Source organism: Clarias gariepinus, chromosome 16, assembly GCF_024256425.1.
Source record: "Clarias gariepinus isolate MV-2021 ecotype Netherlands chromosome 16, CGAR_prim_01v2, whole genome shotgun sequence".
In the NCBI taxonomy this organism is placed as follows: Eukaryota; Metazoa; Chordata; class Actinopteri; order Siluriformes; family Clariidae; genus Clarias; species Clarias gariepinus.
Genome location: NC_071115.1, coordinates 25954178 through 25976102, shown reverse-complemented (window position 1 = coordinate 25976102; position 21925 = coordinate 25954178). Strand labels below are relative to the sequence as shown.

General features: G+C 34.8%; 1 long non-coding RNA gene across 1 annotated transcript; it reads right to left on the bottom strand.

Moving 5' to 3' along the window:
* Window positions 1-10446: 10446 nt before the first annotated feature.
* On the bottom strand, window positions 10447-21475 carry LOC128544218 (uncharacterized). The gene is made up of 3 exons (XR_008365772.1): window positions 21336-21475; window positions 16993-17118; window positions 10447-11162 (listed from the first exon to the last, which is right to left on the bottom strand). It is a non-coding gene; the product is annotated as an uncharacterized LOC128544218 (long non-coding RNA).
* Between the last annotated feature and the right edge of the window lie 450 nt (window positions 21476-21925).

The following is a 21925-nucleotide window of genomic DNA, read 5'->3' as shown; positions in this document are numbered from 1 at the left end:
ACTCTCAATAATGTTGTGCCTTTTCAAATTATAATGATCATCATGAATGCATCCTGCTTTGGGGGGGCCAAACAAACACATTCTTTCTCTCTCTCTCTCTCACACACACACGCACGCACGCACGCACACGCACGTCATGTTTGAGTTGGAATTCGAAATGAGTCATTTTGCGAACACAGTAAAAAATAATAATGTTGAAAACATTTGAAAAAAGGCTGTATGTCAATGAATGATGATCCGACTGAGATGCCTCAGAGCCACTTCAGTTTTTCCCACACACATTCAGCAAGTGAACACCTGATCCTTGTAAATTGACAGAAAACTCTTTTCCACCTTGTGAAAGAGACCCATCTTTCTTTCTTTTCACACAATCACTCTCCAACATCACTTGCACATTACAGGAACTTGGCTGAGAGGCAAGAATGGGGAGAACTTGCAAACTCCATGCACACAACTCCAAAGATGGGATTCAGACCCTTGATCCTAGAGTTGTGAGGCCACAGTGCTAACCGCTACACCAAATAATATTACAGCAAGTGAAAAGATAGCATCAAATTTCTGGTATTTTTTCCAGTATCTGTTTAATACTTTACTGTGGAAATCTTAATTATTTGTCAAAAGGAGTCGATTTAGGTTTATGGAAGGATGTAAGGATTATATTCATTAATGAATTTTAATATGCTCGTTCATATTTCATTTACTGGAATTTGTTTGCTGGACACGCCACACGGTCTAAGTCTAACAATTGGCTTGGATTATCTAGTGAGTAGTGTGCATCTAAATCTTTTTTCTCGGTCTTTGTTCACTTCTGCGAGCTCACTTGGTAGGCAGCCTTCCTTTCAGCAGGTATGTAAAAAGGTAAAATCACCTAAGGACCTCAGGCTTGCTTTAATCTTTAAAATCGAGGTGTGGAGCTTAGCTTGGGGTTTTGGAATTCAGGAGTAAGCACAACAGAAGTCTCCAGAGAGTGGCACGTGAGAGTGCCCCAGGGACTTTAAAGGCATGTGGACTGTACACAACTGTTTGATTGGCTGCCGAGGGACAGCCGCTGAAGGACCACGAGAGATATTTAAAGCAGTTATAATGTTTGAAAGACTGTTTGAAAGATGTTTAATTTTACAAAAAGTATTAGAAGTATCTAATCAGCTGAAATTGTTGCTGTGTTGCTGCATAAGAGGAACTTCTGGTTGTCCTGTTATAACAAAATAATCGACAGTGACTGCTTTTTTTCAAACAGCATAATCTACTTTTTTCCATATTTATGTCATTATGAAAACAAAAATAAGGTTATTAAGACCACCTGAGACTTGTGTGTCTTACTGACTATGCTGGACATGTGTGTACACAAAATCATCTTGTACTTTGGCCACCTTGTGCTTGTTTCTGGCTGGAGTGTAAAACACAAGCTTGACGTACTGCACCTCGTCCTCTTTCTTCTTTTGCTTCCTCTTGTGTTGTATGCTGAGGGGGTTACTCGAGCAACCATCTTCATCCTGATCATTTGCTGGACCATAAGGAAACACTTTGTTAGATTTTTTTAATTCCTGTTATGATCAAAGTTTTTTTTTCCTTCTTGTTTGATTGAATTAAATTTTTAAATTAAATTTATTTATGCAGCACATGAGTGTCTGGTTTTGCCTGGAAGAGACCAGTGTGGATTCAGGTTTATATTTCAACCATGCAGAAGCCACACCTAATAATATAGTGAAAGTCAGGATAAACTAATCAAAGTGGGAAAATCTTTCCTGATGTTGGCTGGAACGTGACACTTATTCAATTAGCCAATGTGCAGAAAATCATATTAGAATGCACAATATGTCAAACAGAGTGTGCAACAGGAGAAAATTAAATCAGGGTTCACTTCAATCAGCAACGAACAGATATCTGAGGCTTGTGTGGTTTTCAATCACAAAACCAAATAAGAAGGTTACAATGCTTTAAATACAGTTCTAGGCCTTAACATGAGGAATGAAGATTGCTACAAGTTCAATGTTATGTATTATTGTCAATATTATCATTTTTTTAACGCTAATATCCAACATTGCTATTATTCATCCAACCATTCATTTATTTTCTATACAGCTTAATCCACTACTGGGTCACAGGAAGCTATCACAGGTGACTTTAGGTGCCAGTCAATCACAGGGCATACACACAGACAGACACACACACACAGACACACACACACAGACACACACACACACAGACACACACACACACAGACACACACACACACACACATTATTGGCAACTTGGGAACACCAATTAGTAAAATCTGCATGTTTTCAGACTTATTGGCAAAAAAAGATGCTTAATGTCTTAATTTTATAAACAAGGATTAAATGCATGTACAGACGTTGTTGTAAAAATTAACCAAAGTTCCTATAGCACGGGATTTTTATTAGCTGGGAAAATTAAATATTTTATATATATATATATATATATATATATATATATATATATATATATATAATAGTTATCTTAGTTATCTTAGGCTTAGTTATCTTAGTCATTAAAAAAAGCAATATAACACCAAGGCAAAGGTTTTAATGATAATGTTGACTATATAAGTCTTTGAGAATTCCTTATTGTACATTGCATCCATGCTGGTGTATTATCCCACTCCTACTTTTTATGAACTAAAAAATTATACGAATTATATGTAGTATATAAAGTATATTAAATGCACGATGGATGTTTGGATTAATCCAGTGCACATACTGCAAAAATTAACTGGATTCTTACTCACCCTGGGTCTTGCCTCTATCCTGTCCATGGGTAAATAGGCTATCATTTGACCATTTGGCCTACCATCCTAAGAAGGAGCTGTCAGTACCAAAATGTTATTAAGCCGTAAAAAAGCAGCTCTGTGACAAAGGCAGCAGCACAATACATAACACAATGAAGTCAAGTCAAGAAATGTCATTAATGTTGACATTAATGGGGAAACGTGTGATCTCATAAATGTGACTTTGACTGTGTTATGTTTGTTGTTGATGTTAATATTTCAGAAATTATTGTTCTTCAGTGATTTGTTTCCAGCATGTAGAAGAGTCTTTAGACTTTATACAAATTTGTAATGTGAACATAAACTGAAGCTCATGAACAGTATCTGGATGACGTTATGCACTGCACTGTTGCCACTAGAATAATTGCATGAATGTGTATACTGTACATACACATTCTTATTAATGCGCTCAGTGAGTGTACACTGTAAAAATCTTCTCTCATATAGTAAAGTAAGCCTTTAAGAATAATTACAAATAAATAAACATGCAACCTGCTTACCTTTCTTGTTCTTTTGGCCTTGTCTCTTCAAGAGATGAAATAAATCTCGCCAAGATGGATATCATGATAAGAAGCACAAAAACAGAGCTCAGGCTAATTAGAATGAGATCTGCAAGAAAATGGAAATAAAAGAACATCAGTAAGGGTAAGGAAAAGTTAGCTTTAAGGTAGAGAAGCAAAATTAAACGATGTCAATGATAAGCAAAACTAATACAATTTTAGATTGAATGTATACAGAGCATACTGTACAAAGCATTGATTTTATTATGCATACAGTTCTTCTTTGATTTATCAATATATCACTATGCATATCCATGTCCTACTCTATTTACTTACATAATAATAATGAGATATTACTGGGGCTTTGGTCGCTCGTGGTAGGATTGTGAGTCGTGATGTGGCTTACTGTGGAATTCATACCATGGTTTGCAGTGGTTGTCGTGATCACTGTTGTGGACTCTGCAAGTGCATGTCAATGAAGTATTACTAGTACATACACTAATAACAAGTGCTGAATTAAAAATATATACCAGAAACCTCTACAAGGAGTTTCCAAAAATGTGTATTATCTTATCCTATCTTATAATATAATATAATATAATATAATATAATATAATATATGTTATATTATTAGGGCTGCAACTAACGATTATTATAATAAACGATTAATCTGTCAATTATTTTTCCCCGATTAATCGATGAATTGGATAAAAACAAGAAAAGCATTAATTTCCAACCCTTTATTAAAAAAACAGAACTTAAATCTTTAGAAAGTGCACAAACATGTTGCTCCTTGAGTTGTTATAATAATAATAAAATAAAATATACACATGTATGCTTTACATCTCCCAAATATATACAGTGAAACCTTGAATTACGAGCATAATTCCTTCCGGAAGCGGGCTTGTATTTCAAAACACTTGTAAATCAAATTTCATTTTCCAACAAGAAACAATGAAAATTAAAATTATTCGTTCCACAGCCCAAAAAAAATACATTAAAATAATTAACACAAAATATTAAGTAAAAATAAAACAAATTAACCTGCACTTCACCCTTAAAAAAAAAAAGGGTAAAAAAAAATATAGACAGATAAGTGTTTCCATTTGTTGTGTGTGTGTGTGTGTCTCTAATAACACACAACAAACGAGTGTCATTAGAAAGATTTCTTGTTTAGCGCACGCGCACACACAACAAAGGCGCTGGTTTATTGGAAAAATAAACAAGAAATCTCTTTAATGACACTCGATTGAGCAACACACTAAAGGAATCACTGCTGTAAAGTAAAAATAAAACAAATTAACCTGCACTTTACCCTTAAAAAGAATTGCGATAGAGCAGTGTTTCTGTGTAAAGCAGAAAGACTTTGTGTGTGTCTGTGAAGGCGAAAGTAAGGGAGGTCTGTGTGATTATACCAGTAAGAGACGTGGACCAAGACCCAGCAGGGGAGACGATTACGGATTTCTCTGCCTCTGCCATGTATCTTTCCTCTACCTCCGCTCGTTTTTTTCTTTATTTCTGCTTCGCCTTGTCTATGAGGCACCGAACTTTGCTAGCATCAGTGCGCAAGGCCGAGTGTGGTCACACCGTTCCGCGCTCAACTAAAGTTTTTTTTATAACCAATTGTCTCCGATTCATTGAATCGATTATGAAATTCGTTGCCAACTCTTTTAGTAATCGATTTGTTGTTGCAGCCCTATACATTACATTACATTACATTATATTATATTATATTATATTAGGACTGTAACTATTAAATACTTTAGTAATCGAATATTCTACCAAACATTTTATCGATTAATGGGATAAAATGTACTTTTGCTTTATTAAACAGCAATCTTAAATATACATAAGAGAAACAAAGATTTATTGGTTTTCTTTTTAGAAAAATCTACTTTTTTAAAAAATGCATACAGCATTTTATAAACAAATAAACATAAATTTTATTAGTCATTATTCACAATACAAGGAATAGCTTAAAGTTGACGAGATGAATTAAGTGCATTACAGTGCCATACATTCTTATTTTAAAGCCTTTTCTCGGATGCAAAAACAAAAAAAAGGTATTTCAAATGACTAAGTATCAAAAAAACTAAGGCAGATGCGCTAAAATGCCTCCCTGCCACAAGCAAGTCTTGGTTTTACGTGTACCGAGTATCGTGTATCATGTATGCGCTTCTTGTTTTGACGCCGAGCATCACGTGATCACAACTGAGCTAACGGTTTTTCTCTCTCTTGCGCTGCGGAATTGTGGGTAATCGTCTTCCCTGCTGGGTCTTAGTGCTTGTCTCTCACTGGTATAACCAACATATGTGCACGCATGCTGTTTACTATAACACTGTGATCACGTGTGTGTGTGTGTAAAACATATTTTGTGTTTGAAAGTGCACAGCGCATGTGTACCGTTTCCTATAACACACGTGTGTGCATGCGTGTAAAGCAAAAAAAAAGTCTCATTAGAGATTAAAAATCTATTTTCTCCCTCTCTGTCATTATGTATGGACTAACCTCGCACCCCCTCTCTGATTTACGCACAAACACACAGAGAGAGAGAGAGAGAGAGAGAGAGAGTGTGAGTGTGTTGACCGGCACGGTGTCAAATTAAGCGCACGCACACATAACGCACACACATAATGACAAGCTGGGGGGCTGAAAGTAAGGGTCTCCTCTTACTTCAGCTTCACACACATACACACTTTTTATGTTTGAGTTGGAATTCGAAATAAGTCATTTTGAAATTAGTTACCTAAAACACATAACTAAACAAAAGAGGCCCAGCATTATTTAAGATTCTAAGTAGGTTTGTTTGGATCAATTCCCCTGTGAATGCTAATTGTTCCACAAAAAGTGTAAATAATGAAACTAAACACTGTTGTTTCATTGTTGCTGTTACTGATGTTTAAATCATTATTAATAAAAGAGACTCACCAGGACATGAGTGGACTTCAGTGATAATGTGATCACGGCTGACATGATTTTCTACAGAGCAGGTGACATTTCTGTGATGGACGTTATCCAGTATGAGAGTGCTGTTCCTGTTCTCCAGTTGAGAGACTGTGTTAAAATCAGAAGTCCAGTTGAAGTGGAGGTTGTCTCCATTAGCAGAACAGAACACTTTCATGACTCCAGGTGACAGGCAGCTGTGAGACACTTTCACTGAGGACACCTGAGCTGTGGATTAGAGATAAACACCTCAGGATTAATTACTACAGAGGCCCCTTAAAAACAAAACATATTATCAAACCAAAAACCAACAAGAAACCAGAAGCATGGCAACATAATGATTGTGTGTGTGTGTGTGTGTGTGTGTATTGTAATAAGTAATTTTAATACACAGTGGAACCTCGGTTCATGAGCACCCCGGAGTACAAACAAATCTGTTCACGCCAAAAAAATTTGTTAAAGTCTGTCTTTCAAATTTTTGCCCAGCAACAGTTTTTCTCAGTCTGTGGTTGGAGATCGAGCACATGATAAAAGAATTGTGTGCAAAGTGATTGTCCAAGCCTTTGCGAGAAGTATAAGTGCTGCACCATATGAACGATAGTATGGTGTCTTTTTTGCGCCGCACAGAGGAAACAATGTCGCTGGATTTTAAGTGAAAACAGCTGCCATGTACGAACCAGAGGCCAAGAAACAAAAAAGGAGAGAAAACCCCTGAAGGAGAATTACCCAGTGTTATTATGGAAGGGGGCTCTCCTTCCAAACACTAACCTCACTAACCTAAGGTGCGTAAACAATACATGTAAAATTAAAGTGTTCACTCTCTCCTGTACACTTATATATATATATATATATATATATATATATATATATATATATATATATATATATATATATATATATATATAGTGCTGTATTATTTTTGTATAATTAAGGCTTTTTTATACTTTGTTTTATATTTTGTGATATAAACAAATCAAAAGGTGAATATAGTTAGGAGAACAGATTAGTTCTATTTTCTATAGAAAAAACACAAACTGAGGTTCCACTGTACTACTTTAATATATATTTCAATTTCCTATATAAATATTAGAAACCACAATAAGTAAAGAAGGAACACAACAGATTGTATTTTTAAACTGTTTATCAGGATGTGCTTTGTCTATTTATACATAAATGTTACATGGTCATTTATTTTCTTAATTAAATTAATATTATAAATGATTTTCTAAATCATTTACATTAAAAATATACATGACAGAAATATTTATGATTAAACAATTAATCAAATCCATTAACATTGTTGTAAAAGGTATTATTCTGGGAGATTCTTTAAAGACAACAGATTTTAGCTTAACATTATCTAAAGGCTATTTTTATAATAAAAAAATCAAACATTAATGAAAATATGTTTAAGAGGAATTGTAGTGTGTAAGACTGGTTATATTGTAATGAAGTGACTTGTAACTGTTGTAGTGTGCTGTGTGATGTGATTAGAGGGTGTGTGGTCCTACCTTCAATGTTCAGCTGGAGAGAATAAACACCTTTACTCCTCCCAACTGCATTAAACGTGTCTAATCTGTATGTTCCAGAGTCTCTCCTCTCTGCACTGGTTAGTATCAGAGTTTTATTATCATTAACAAACTGCCATCTATTTGGTGTTGGTGGGTTACTTTGGGTTTGTCTATATTTTATAATGGTACGGTTGGTAAATGTCTTGTCTGTGTGCTTTAAGTCAAACCCATCCTCCAGGGGCATTTGCAGGTGCAGTTGTTGTCCCAGAGCTACATAACACTGATTACTCTCAGTAAATCTACAGACAACAGGATCCTGAAACAGCAAACCTGCAGAGAACAAAAAATCAGGAACATTCTTAATATTATTACACACTGATATTATAACATATTGAGTCCCTAAAGGGTGAAAATCTCACCAACATTCCGAGAGATATAGCGAACAACGAACAGACCACGTGACTCACACTTCCGGGTCAGTCTTCCACCGCCAAAGTACAGACAGGGCGAAATCCGAGTACAAACTGAATGTCTTTAAAACTCAGTAATTCTCTTCATGAGTGTTTAACAACACACGTGTAACCCGATTATTTTCAGCGGTCTAGTACTGTGTTATGCTGTGCATGTTTACCAATATTAAAAGCTGATTTATTTTACTGATGCTCATTTAATCGATTAGTCCCATAATTTTCCAATAGTTAAAGTTTTTTATCTTTATCACATAATTAACATGTCTAACTAGATCACTAATTTAGGTATCCTAATTGGTAATATTGTAGACATCTCTGACTAAACACATCACACACTGGTTTAAAAAAAAAAAGAGTACAAGAAGATGTGGAGAAAGAGAAAAGCTGAAGTTAAAGTTATTGCATGTGCAGAGAGTGATGGCATTTCACCTTCAGTGACACTGGATGTCGTTTCAAATGAATCTGATGATGCAGAGAGTCAAGAATTTGATTGAAGTGAGCCAGAAGCCAGCGCAGTTATTCACTTTATTAACGACTATGTGAGTGTACTGAGCAATGGGTTTCTTCTGAAGAGGACTCCAGTGATGATTTGCTTAATGATGATGTAACTGAACTTATTAAAAGGCTTTATTTATGGGCTTTGGAGCACAAGTGTACACATAGTTGTATTAATGAGATGCTTAGTTTATGGCAGAAACATGGACATGTGGTTCCTATAGATGATAGAACTTTGTTTAAAACCCCACAAACTGGAGACATACAAAACCTATGTTCAGATCATTATTTCTATCTTGTTTTGGAAAATTGCATGCTGAAATGTCTTCAGAAGAACTCACCACTGGAAGAGACTAAAACTGTAAAACTTTTGTTTAATGTTGATTGTATTTCTATTATTAAGTCTTCAAATTTGCAGTTCTGGCCAAGTTTGTGCATGATGTGAAACGTTAGACCTTTTGTTGTTGCTTTGTTTTGTGGAAAATCCAAACCTGAAGCAGTTAAACAATATGTTTGTCAGATTTGCTGAATGATCTACAAAATGTGTTTGCATCTGGAATTACGTACCATGACCAGCATTATGATGTAACTGTGAGGGTTTCTGTTTGTGATGCTCTAGACAGAGCTTTTCTCAAATGTACTAAAGGTCTTACATCATATTTTGCCTGTGAACTCTGTGAAGTTTGGCTCCAGATTTGAAAACCGAATGATGATTAATTCTTCAGAAATGTCCTCTTTTATGTCAGATGATGTATTTTCTCAGTTTGGTTATCAAACTCATCAAGTAAAATTGTCTCCCCCTGTAACTGTTAACATTTGTTTTGTCGTGCAATTTGCACTGTTGTCTGTTTAGGTGTGGTCAAATGACTGCTTTTATGGTGATTAATTTAGCGTATTTAATTTACATTGCCTTCTTTATCTTCTTTAAGATGTTCAATATTTTAATTGCTCATTAAATTATAAAAGAGATTATATTATAAGACATTTCGACTTTGCATTTTGTGAATCAACTCCAAATAATTAAAAAACAAATACATAGCTGCAAAATTCTATTCCAAGTCATCAAGAGCAGTGATGTTCTGGACCCAGACATGATGTTGCAGCCTTTTATAACCATGAAAGAAAAAGACAGATGTTTTATTCTACAAAATGGTGTTGATGCCTTCATTAAGGATCAGCATGGTGATCATCACTTTCTCTGAGTATGGGGCAATAGGAAGAACCCTTACTTTATCAATCCCTGCAATTCATTAGAACTGTTGAAAATATTCAGAATAAGGAAATATGGCGTAGTCTCAGAAAAAGAAAAAAAAAAAGAACCCTGGCAGTTAACCTGAAGAGGAAAGCCATTTGTCTGCCACATAATGACGACTGTGTCATTTCTTCACTGCCTCATGGGAGTAAAATTTAAAGGTGTGTTAGGAGGTGCGTGGTTACAAGACATTGTTACAATGATGTCTGTAAAAGAATTACTTACTGCACCAATGTGAAACTGCCAACATGTCACTGATTTATTCGCTATCAGCATGTGGACCTCGTGTGTTGGAGAAGAACAGGGAGGTTAGCAGGTGAAAAATGTGGTGCCATACAATTGGACTGATAATTTAAAGAAGATTTTGCGCTGGGCAATCATCAGCCTGTTACGGCCTTTCGTATTTTGACTAAAAAAAGAAAGCAACATGACATAACAAACGAGCAGACAATCAACAGCTTTAAATCAACAGCTTTTTTTAAATTAACACCACTCGTAAAGTAAACAGACTGATCCCAAACCAACATACAGTAACAGTTACCCAGTGAACTCAATAGTTACAGACAAGTAAGGCTAAGTACTAAGACTAGCAAAAATCACGTACAACATTCACACTATGACCACGTGTGTGAGACTAACCCATGCGAGTCTTACAAGCACACTTCCGGAATGATTTATGCTCGGAATCCATGGTTTCACTGTACAAAGACATGCCATAGACATCTACAATATACACAGTTTACACATCTGATAGATCAGAATGCCCAGAGAGGTGAGGCAAATTTTGGTCCTATTTTTTAGGAGTAGGAGTAAGAGAAATTCATCAACATACTGAAAATAGAAAGTCACTCCTATGTCCACTAAAATGTAGGAGAGCTCTCGAGGTGTCCTAACTGGTTAGGAGTAAAGAGAGGGGATAGCATTCAGCTGGAGATGCGCATGGAGAAGAGACATTTTGGTAACACTGAGTTACACGGAGCTCATAAATAGGGCACTGGTGGCTCAGTGGTGGGTGTTTTGCCTGCCATGTGGACGGTCCGGGCTCGATTCCCAGCCAGTGTCCAAAACCCAGCCACTGGATACAGTGCGGGTCCCAAGGATAAAATGGGAGGGTTGCATCAGGAAGGGCATCTGGCGTAAAACCTGTGCCAAATAGTAGTGCAGCCTGGGTATTCCGCTGTGGCGAGCCCTTCCCGGGAGTAGCTGAAAGACCAACAACAACAACAACACAGAGCTCATAAATGATGCGGTTGGACAAAAACTGATTTTTTTTTTACAGTGGTTACTCAAGGGGAATGTCTATGACTGCCGCGCCCTCTGTCGCGGCAAACGGCAACAGCCAAAATAAATCAGTCGCAATTCAAAGTAATTTGTAAAATGACCGCCAGGTGGCGCAAAAGGGACATTTTGCAAAACAGCTGCAATTAAGTTTGTTTAGACAGACTCTGTTTCTATCTGTCTATTGTTGTTATTAAAGAAAATAGCACAAACAACAGCTTAAGGGCTTGTAAAAACATTTATATTTTTAACAGTAAAAATGTCAATTTTGGAGTCAGTGGTCCGAGCACAATGTAATAATCTTTGTATGATAAAATGACTCGTGGCATGAATCTACACGTATCGCTTCAGTTTCAAATAATCATTTAACGCTGAACCCAAACCGCAAAAGAACATGATAACAGTAATCTAAAAAATAATAATCATCTTGATTTTAGCTGTTTATGTCCAGCATTGAATAAATATTTAATTAATAATAATTAAAGCCGCTCATATTGCCCGCGCTTTCACTTAAAAAAATGCAGTGTTTAATCAGCAAGTATATGTCGCCTCTCTTTATGATAGATGAATATTCTGACTGAAACAAAGCTGCTTGTGTCGGCTCATATCGGGAGCATTTTGATCAAAGGGGAGATAAAAAGTGAAAGTGTGTACAACATAGCACAATGCATGTGTGTGAATGGCTGAAATGTGGTTGTGAATAAGCCTTTTAGTGAATGGAAAATGTTCGCGTGAACCCGCGGCGCGCATGGCGCTCTTTTCCTTTGGCGAGTTTTGATCTAAAGTCAGATGAACGCGCGCGCCAATATGAGAGATTTATAAGAGCTTTCTCTTTCCCAGAAATACAACAAACACTAAGTTGTACGTGTTAAATAAGCGCTGTCTTTGCGGCACTGGGCAAAATGGACGTCGATGTGAGCCGCTTTATTTCAGAAGGTTGTGTATCAAGCAAATAAAAACAATACAAGACATGTTATGATAAGGAAACTTTCTATCTCTTCCATTCCAGTGATTAAAAAATGGTAAAAAGGTCAATTTTGGAATCCACAGACGCTTAGTGGTCTGAGCACAACGTAATAATCTTTGTATGATAAAATGGTTCGTGGCATGAATTTACACGAAGCGCCTCAGTTTTAAATAATCATTCAATAACATGATAATAATCAAAAGTAAAATAATATTGTTCTTTTTGCTGTTTATGTCCACCATTTAATAATTATTCAATTATCATTAATCAAATTCGTTTAACTACAATGTTTAACTTGCTTTTATCCGCTACTACGTGCAGCCCTAACGGAGCGTGGCTTAATAGTCCTTGAGAGAATGAACTGATGCCCAAGGCGTCAGTCTGTAGTTATATAGCGCCACTCAGCGGTAGAAGCTAGCAAACGCACAAACCCAAATGCTGCCACCGTGCGTGGCGGTAAAACCAGAATACCGCATGAGTAAAATCTGTATGCAGTATGTAACTGGTTAATTAATGAACATTTTGTATGCTGTCACCACAGGTGACTGATACTGTATGTTTTTTAGTAATAGCGAAGATACAGCTTTGAAACAGTGTCACAATCACATCGGAAAAAAAAAAAAATTATATTCTGCTCTTACAGCACCACGGATCATGTGCAGATTCATACATTTCCCCAGCACATAGCGTGAAATCAACAACAAAACAAGCTTCATTTAATTGTGGTCCTCTTTCATGGCACACACATAAATAAATAACAATCATATTTATATATACATTTTATGTATTTATGTATATATTCAATTATTTAAGTGTTATACAGTAAGTAGCACTTCACCTCATTAATACGGTGTGCCCCCTGTTGTTCCTCAGGGGTTTGTGCGGCAGACTGACAGACAGCACTGATGCTTTCACAAACTGCCTCCACTCACTTTTTATTTTTGGAGGTAAGAGTAGGGCATTTGACTTATTTAATTTTTTTTTTTTTTACATTTTACGACCATCTAAAATGCTTTCACCTTCCCTTCAGTTTTGTTCTCTTTTCAACTTAATTTTGTGTATAACAGTCCTACTCAGTTCTATTATTGTGGTTTTAAACAGTGTGATTGGAGCAGTCTGATTAGGATAATGTCATGCGGCAGAGTAACGCATCTATAAGTTTCATCTACTGTAAGCGCATTGTGTAATTTGGCGTTTTTTCCCTTGAGCAACCTGATGCTGCTCTATGTGTCACTCAATAGAGTGCCGCTAAAATAAAACCTCAACAAAGCAAATAGCTCAGTAAGGAAAGCATTAGATTGTGCATAAACCTTTCACACAACTGCCGCTAATTTCACATTTTCGCTTTTTCACCATTTAAAACTACAAAAACCTGTAAAAAATTACAACCTCTACTATAATGTGCAGCCTACTTTACAGCTCTCAGTGTTATAAGAAGTAACATCACAACCGTTCCTAGGAGCCTTTCTACTCCTCGCTGAAAGTAAGAGTAGGAAGCTTACTAAAGCACTTTTATGTCCTACTCTGAGCTACTGTGCCTGTAGGAAGATTTTCAGTTTCCAATTAACCCTTAGGAGTCTGAAGGTATTTTGGAGCCCTGAAGAGATTCTGACATGTCCTGACATTTGTGTATTTTTCAGTTACTTACGTAAATTTTTAAAGTCTGATAACATTGTATTCAGCACAAACTGGGCTACAATAATATATGAGCAGCATGTATGTACAAGTTTGTATATTGGAGTAAAAAAACATGTTATGCATGATTATTGAAAACAACAATAAAATAACTTACTGAAATAAGACCACAGACACATTAATGACATTTGTGTACAATACTTTTGTGACCTGGATCTTGTAGTGTACTTCAAAATGATGTAAAAATCATCTTGCTCACTTATTTACAGAAAACAATACATTCATTTAAATTTCCTAAGGGCCTGTCCACACGGAGACGCGTTTCATTGTATACATATAAATTTGTTATCGTATTGGCGTTTCGTCCACACGGATCCGGCGTTTTAGGAGACTGATAATTTTTTATTATTTTTTTTTTTTATTATTATTTTATATATATATATATATATATATATATATATATATATATATATATATATATATATATATTATTATTATTTAATGACTTTCTTTCATCTTTGTGAAGCTGCTTTGAGACAATGACCATTGTTAAAAGCGCTATATAAATAAAATTGAATTGAATTGAAATTCTCAGTGTATAGTGTATCTCTATGGCAGAATTACAGCGCCCCATACTAATCTGGTATATATACTACACCGTTTTCAGCGTTTTCAGTGTGTTTACGGAAAAAAATGATTGGATAGGGGAGGCACCGGCTTCGTGTGGACTAACCCTAAGACACTTTTTGTTTAGAAAGGCCATACGCGAGGAGGTGTGAATGATCATGAATAATGCTGTAATTCACACCAGAGAAGGCAAATGAGCTGAATAATTACCCCTTTCGGTCAGGTATGGGACAGAGGAAAGTGCTACAAAAAAATAACTAGAGGACAGAAACATATTTCTTTGTTTATGGTTTATTTAAAATACTTGAGATTCACTTGCAAAAATTCCAGGAACAGTTCAAAATAAAAAGTGCAAACAACATTCAGGGTAAAATGCAAACCAAAAACAGTGTAGGATATTAACTGCAAAAACGTACATGCAGGGTAAAACTGCAACGGCTGTGTAGCGCGTGCCATTTTCAAACGTGCAGAAAACTCACTGAATCTTTGTGTTTAAGCCGGTCTGTGTGGGTTTTTTTAAGCTGGTGTCCGGGGGTAACCCTGGCCTTGTATGTAGAGTAGCCAAACTGTTTTGCGTGTAAATGGCGTGTGGGCGTGTCCTGCAGGTCATTGGCAGATAATAAAGTGCGACAGAAATTCTGTGCCTCTCCTTGGTTTCACATGGATTACATAAACTGAAAATATTTATTTTTAAATTTAAATAGCTTTATTTAAGCTACTTAAAGCTTAATATATATATATATATATATATATATATATATATATATAGGTTTAAGTAGCTTAAATAAAGCTATTTCAATTTAAAAATAAATATTTTTAGTTTATATATATTAATTAATATATATTTCTCATGTCTGTCTGTGTAGTATCACAGAGTTTTGGTTTATTTTAGTGACATGTTTTAAAAAGATGTTCGCAGAGTCTGAGACGGCTGAAACCACACCCTGTTTATTTTCTTTATTTTAAAAAAGCCCATTGTTTTTGGATATTGTGAGTGTACATAAGTAAATGTAGACCCTTTACAAATTTAAATGCTGTACTACACTTATGTGTATGATCAAACATGACAAAGTTCTTTTGACGGTTACCGGGAAAAAAATGCAAGTTTTGCCGTTGTCAGTAACTCCGACCCCTAAGGGTCAGAATCACGAGTGATTCTGAGATGCTTAGTCAATACGAGCCCAGATTTCTATATATGCTGTTATTGTCTATAAAAAAATCAGCTATTTAAAATGTCTATATCATTTTAATAATATTATATGTCAGTTTTCAGTAACTACGTGAACCATGTGGATATTTCCTTGTATTTGTATGGAATCTGTAATCAATCTTCATATCCACACTGGTGCACACCTCTCAAGGTTGCTCTCTCATACCTGGCTCTCAGTTCAGGTATTTTACATGCCCTCATCTCAGACCACTGCAGATACATTTGCTCACAAAAGCTGTTTTGTCTCATAATGGTGCTTCACATTACTGCTTTTTAAATGTTTTTGGTTTTAAACTTTCCTGCAGGAGGAATAAACATATATTCATCTGTTAATTTACCAATCGGATGTGGTTGCAGGGCTTAGCAAAGCATCTGGTCTTGTGAAGTTTCTTGCAGCTTAGTTTCACAGACACTCCTTTCTGATCGCGGACCAGATAAGGTTATCGGGATGGCGCCATGCATGCTGGGAGAAGGTCTCTTATGTGATCCATTGATTGCTCTCTCTGTGGGAGCCTTGTTATTCGCTACAAAGGGCTCAACAATGGCACCTTGGCACTGGAACCTTCTGATCAGAAACCCAGTAACCTACAGCTTGTAGGCCACTGCCCTAAATATATAATAAATATTTAAAAACGCTAAAATCAGAGATCTTTAGGTCATTAATCAAATGCTTTTCTAACTGAGCTATTTGATTTGTTGAGGTTTTATTTTAGCAGTGATCTATTGAAGAAATTAAAGTGTAAATAAATGCACATCTCTCTATCTATCGCTCTCTCACTCTTTGTGTGTCTGTAGGGGTGTGCTTGTGTGTGTGTGTGTGTGTGTATCTTCACATTTTGCTTATTCAATTGTTTGTAGAGGTTGTAAAAAATATTAAATTTGATCAAATATTAAATATATTGAATAGTCATATGTACTGTATAGTATACTGTACAATCATATTGCAGTGTCATATTGTCTTTAAATATTGTGATATAGCATTCTGTCAGATCACTCATCCCTACATTCTACTGTGATCCTAAACTGCTTTAGATCCCTTTAAAGCTCCATGTTAACAGTGATGATGAAAAGGAAAGACTGCACAGGGTAAAGCATTAGGTCAGTTCTACATGTCAACATGTAGTTTTTAAAAGATTTTAAACCATTTAGTGCCAATGGAAGTCCTGTTTTTCTAAGGGTTTTAGCCATAATAAAGCCATTATTAAAAAAAAAAAACATTTCATGCTTTTGGAATGCAGGAAATGAACTCTTTTCATTGAACTTTATTACTGTAAAAGTAATAAATGAATCGTGCATTTTATGAAGATGAAACCTACCCATGACAGTTTGGGTGAAAATCCACAGGATTCCAAAGATGACCCGCGTCCTTATTTTATCCAGAGACCAGTCTTCTTTCTGCAGTTGCTTTAGAGATCTTGTTTATGAGTGATGATAAGCCTTTACTGAGAAATAGAGGAAGTTATTTAGTTATTGCTAAAACCTCTGACTTCCTGTGTGTACGTTACTAGACATAAATAAAAAGAGGGACGGAATGCAACAAGAGACATTTTCTATAATCACCGTAGAAATTAGCCAGTACATTAACAAAATCATTTTAGTTTATCTATATAGTTGGACAATAAACAGTTCTTTATAATGCAAGAAATGTCTTTATTAATGTAAAGTATTTAAATATGTCATGGTTAGGTCCCTTGATGTGTAAGCAAAAACTCTTCACACATGAAGTCATTAAATTTTAGTTTTGTCTTGACTCAGAAAATATCTTCCTCAAGTGTTTCTTACATCTGTAAAAATGAAAGTAAGGTTTTGTCTGTACATTACGGTGGCCCTGAAGTGCAAAACAAATTAACAAAACTGAAAACAAAATAACAAAACCCAAAACAAAATAACAAATTTAAAACCAAATTAACAAAACGGAAAACAAAATAACTAATATCTGACTGGCCGAGAAGTGCAATACAAATTAACAAAACGGAAAACAAATTAAAAACCAAATAACAAAACCCAAAACTATTTTTTTTAGAGGGGGGGAGTTTTGTTGTTTTGTTGTTTTGTTTTTGGTTCTGTTATTTTGTGTTTTTGGATTTGTTAATTTGGTTTTGAATTTGTTAATATGGTTTTGAATTTGTTAATTTGTTTTCCATTTTGTTAATTTGTATTGCACTTCTCGGCCAGTCCCATACAAACCGGAAAAGGTAGGTATAGCTTGCGAATGAAATGCTTACCGCTAATTGGACGAGACATCTGTCACTCAAGATATACAGGAAGTACTGTAGTAGCGGTAGATTTGTGTGTGTATGAATGTGCAAACATTATTGTGGTTTGAAATATGGCATACTTACGGTGGCCCTGAAGTCAATTTTGTTAATTTTTTTGCACTTCGCAGCCATCATAGTTTAAAGTGAAGCAGAACACACAAGAAACAAAGATAGAGAAACAAGTCCCTACTTCCTGTATATCTTGAGTGACAGATGTCTCGTCCAATCGGTGGTGGGCATTTCATTCGCTAACTATACCTACCTTTTCTGGTTTGTATCGGACTGGGCGAGAAGGGCAGTACAAATGAACAAAACGGAAAACAAATGAACAAATTCAAAACCAAATTAACAAATCCGAAAACAAAATAACAAAACTAAAAACAAAACAACAAAACTCCCCCCCTCCAAAAAAAAAAATTGTTTGGGTTTTGTTATTTGGTTTTTAATTTGTTTTCCGTTTTGTTAATTTGTATTGCACTTCTCGGCCAGTCAGATATTAATTATTTTGTTTTCCGTTTTGTTAATTTGGTTTTGAATTTGTTTTTTTGTATTGGGTTTCGTTTTTTAGTTTTGTTAATTTGTTTTGCACTTCAGGGCCACCGTAGTACATTGGTCAGAAATCGCTCCAAGTATGATTTATTGTAGCAACGAGTTCTACTCATAGTTTATACTCATAGTTGAGTTAAGGAATGGTCATTCAATCACTTTATATACTTTATATATGTATATACTGTATATATTCAGAGGTCACATTAGACTTTCTATGACTTTTTACGATGGACAGGGTCGTAAAAGTACCGTCATAAACCGTCATATTATTACCTGTCATTTTAATTTAAATTTTTTTCTATTTTTATTCACGTTAATCATTTATTTACAGGATGAGCATATCATAAATGGAATAAAAATAATTAATAAGTAGCATTTTGTTGAATCTGCACAGGACTGCAGGACTTATTTAATACAACTCTTTTGTATTAAAATAAGTCACCTTTCCCTATTTTAATGTAAATAAAGTAAAAGTTGTTAAACATGAATAGAATATTAACAATAATACATAAAAATAATTAATGAGTAGAACTTATGTATTTTGGACAGTAAATTTTTCATTTATGTATTTATGAACAGAGCAAAAAAAAAAAACTGTAACATTTTATTTGTTAGTTTTTTCGCACTTACAGTACAGGGAAGCCAATTAAAACGCGACCATTTTTGCCAGAACTGGAAGATATAAACAACGCAACTTACATAAACGAACTTAACAAACAAAATAAAATATTTCAATTGATGTTCTGCACCCCCAAGCAAGTCTTTTAGCCTTTCTACAAATATCGCAGAACATTTTGCCACCTTCCCCTTCTCGGCCACATAAACTCCTGCTCCCACTGAATCCGGTACTCCCTCCTGACCTCCGTACTACCGTTTGTCATTCAATGCATCATTACCTCTTTTTTCACCTTTATTAACAATATCATAACTATTTGGCCGTTTGAAGAAACTTCTCACACTCAGTTGCTGTGACATTTTTGTGCGTGTATGCAGCGGTGAAAAAGATGAGACAATACAAGATCATTCTAGATGGCATCAACTGGACAAGCATGGGAACTGCAGTTACAAATTACAAAATCTTTCAAAATGACGGCTTTCCTTCAGATTTTTTTAATCACTGCTAAAAAAAAAATGTCAATGGTGGAAAATATTCGATTAACCCGACCACTGATATATATATATATATATATATATATATATACACTGTATATATGCTATAAAATTACCTGCATTCCAGCTGTTTTGTTTTCAAAACCAAATCCTTATCAATCAATATCAAAATGCACGCGCTATTTTGGCTTGTGTGTTATATCATATTACACACCATTTCTTTCAGCTAAATCTAATTTTAAAAAATTCAACTTAGCTTGGAAATGTGGTAAAAAAAATGAATGACATTTCTGTTGATCTAATCATTGCAGCAATGAGCAGATATTTTATTAGAAATCTAACCAGCATTGTGTATGATTGAAAAGATGCGGCTTTAGCCTCAATCCACTACAGTGTATTAGCAAAGAGGAGGATTCTGTCCAAAGTACTATCCATCTTAAACAATCCTTCTTACCCGCTATACAGTGTTTTCTCTGACCAGAGGACCAAATTTAGCCAGAGACTATAGATCGCTAAGTGTTCCACAGAGCGCCACAGGAGATTTTTTCTCCCAACGACCATAACATTATACAACTCTTTTCTGTAACTCATACACTATATGGACATTCATTGTCAGTAACAATAACACAATAATACAATATTGGTTGATTACTGTGTTAGTTGTGCAATATTTACCAGTGCTCTTGGGTCAAATTTAATGTGCAATAAGGTTTTCAAAAAGTTTAGTGTGCAATATGTTTTAAGACAGATTTTTTATTTTATTTTATTCTATCTCATTTTATTTTATTTATTACTTTTTCCTTTCTACTGGATAACAACTATGAGCAACTGTAACTAGAATAAGCATTTTTTTCTCTGGGATTAATAAAGTTCTTTAAATTCAAATTAAAATTTTATTTGTCACATACACAGTCATACACAGTACGATATGCAGTGAAATGCTTAGGCAACAAGATAAAGACTAATATGAGAATTAAAATATAGGGTAAATAAAACTAGAAAAGAATAAAATAAAATATAAAAACTAAAGTTAAAAAAATAAATAAATAACTGTACGACAAAAATACACAATATAGAAAATATTTGAAGAATGTATAATGAAATATAAAACAATAAGAGCAGCTGAACGGGCAGGTATATTTATGTAATTTTTGTATGGAATGGTAGTTGTAATGGTAATGTAATGTCCACTGTTTGTGCTGAATCTTGAATCTAAGTGTAACAAATTGGGATAAAGGGAAATGAATATCCTGTATCATTTAAATCTCATATACTGTATGTACATATGTATATTATGTTATGTATAAGTCTATCCATTGCACATTGTTTGCACGGTTATACTGTATTATACTGTATATTACTATACAAATAAGTGCATATATGCTGAAAAAAAAATCATTAAGACAAAACCCGATGCCTCTGTGTGTGCTTTCTTTTTGATTATTTACTCATGAGTTGAATTTAATTGTGAGAAATGAAAGAATAAAGAACAATAACAGTACAAGTGTTTTCTTGATTAAACACTATTGAAAAACCAAAATAAGTTCTTTTTTATTATTTATTTTTTGCTACAATATAATTTTGGTAATATGGGCATTCACAAATAACGAATATTTAAATGCAGGAAGTGATATCTTGAACTTTCTTCCTTAAACTGCATGCTTCATTTCATTAGGCATAAACTGTACCGCTATACTTGTAGTAAATGAATGAATCAGGCATTTTATGAGGATAAAACCTACCTGTGACAGCTCATATAAAAATCTACAGGATTCCAAAGATGCCTTGTATTCTCATTTTATCCAACAATTCTTGCTGTGTATCTAGAGATTTTGGTCTTGAGTGATATGAAACTACAAACGCAGGATGAAACTCATTTTCCAACACTAATATTAGCCTTATTGCACAATAGAGAAAGTTCCCTAGTTATTACAAAAACATCTCATTTTCTGTATATACAGTAAGTTACTGGATGGAAAGAAAAAAGCGACAAATTGCAACAATGAGCATTTTATGTGGTTAGAGCAGAAACATAGACATGTGTTAGTCAATACATTAAAAAAAATCTTGTTAAATTATACATATGGTTAAACAATAATCAATTATATTCCTGAGAGAAATGTATTTCTTTAGTAATGTAAAGCATTTCAATTCACCCCAGCTAGTTACCTTGACACATATGACATGATTTATAAAGATCTCGGAAAGGCCAGGTTAATTTGGTCTCTTCACACAAAAGCTGTTAAGTGGTGTCTAATGTCATATCAGTGTTTACAGTAAGTCTATGTCACAAATAAAATGTGTACAACTGGTTTCAACTGGTGCTTTCTTA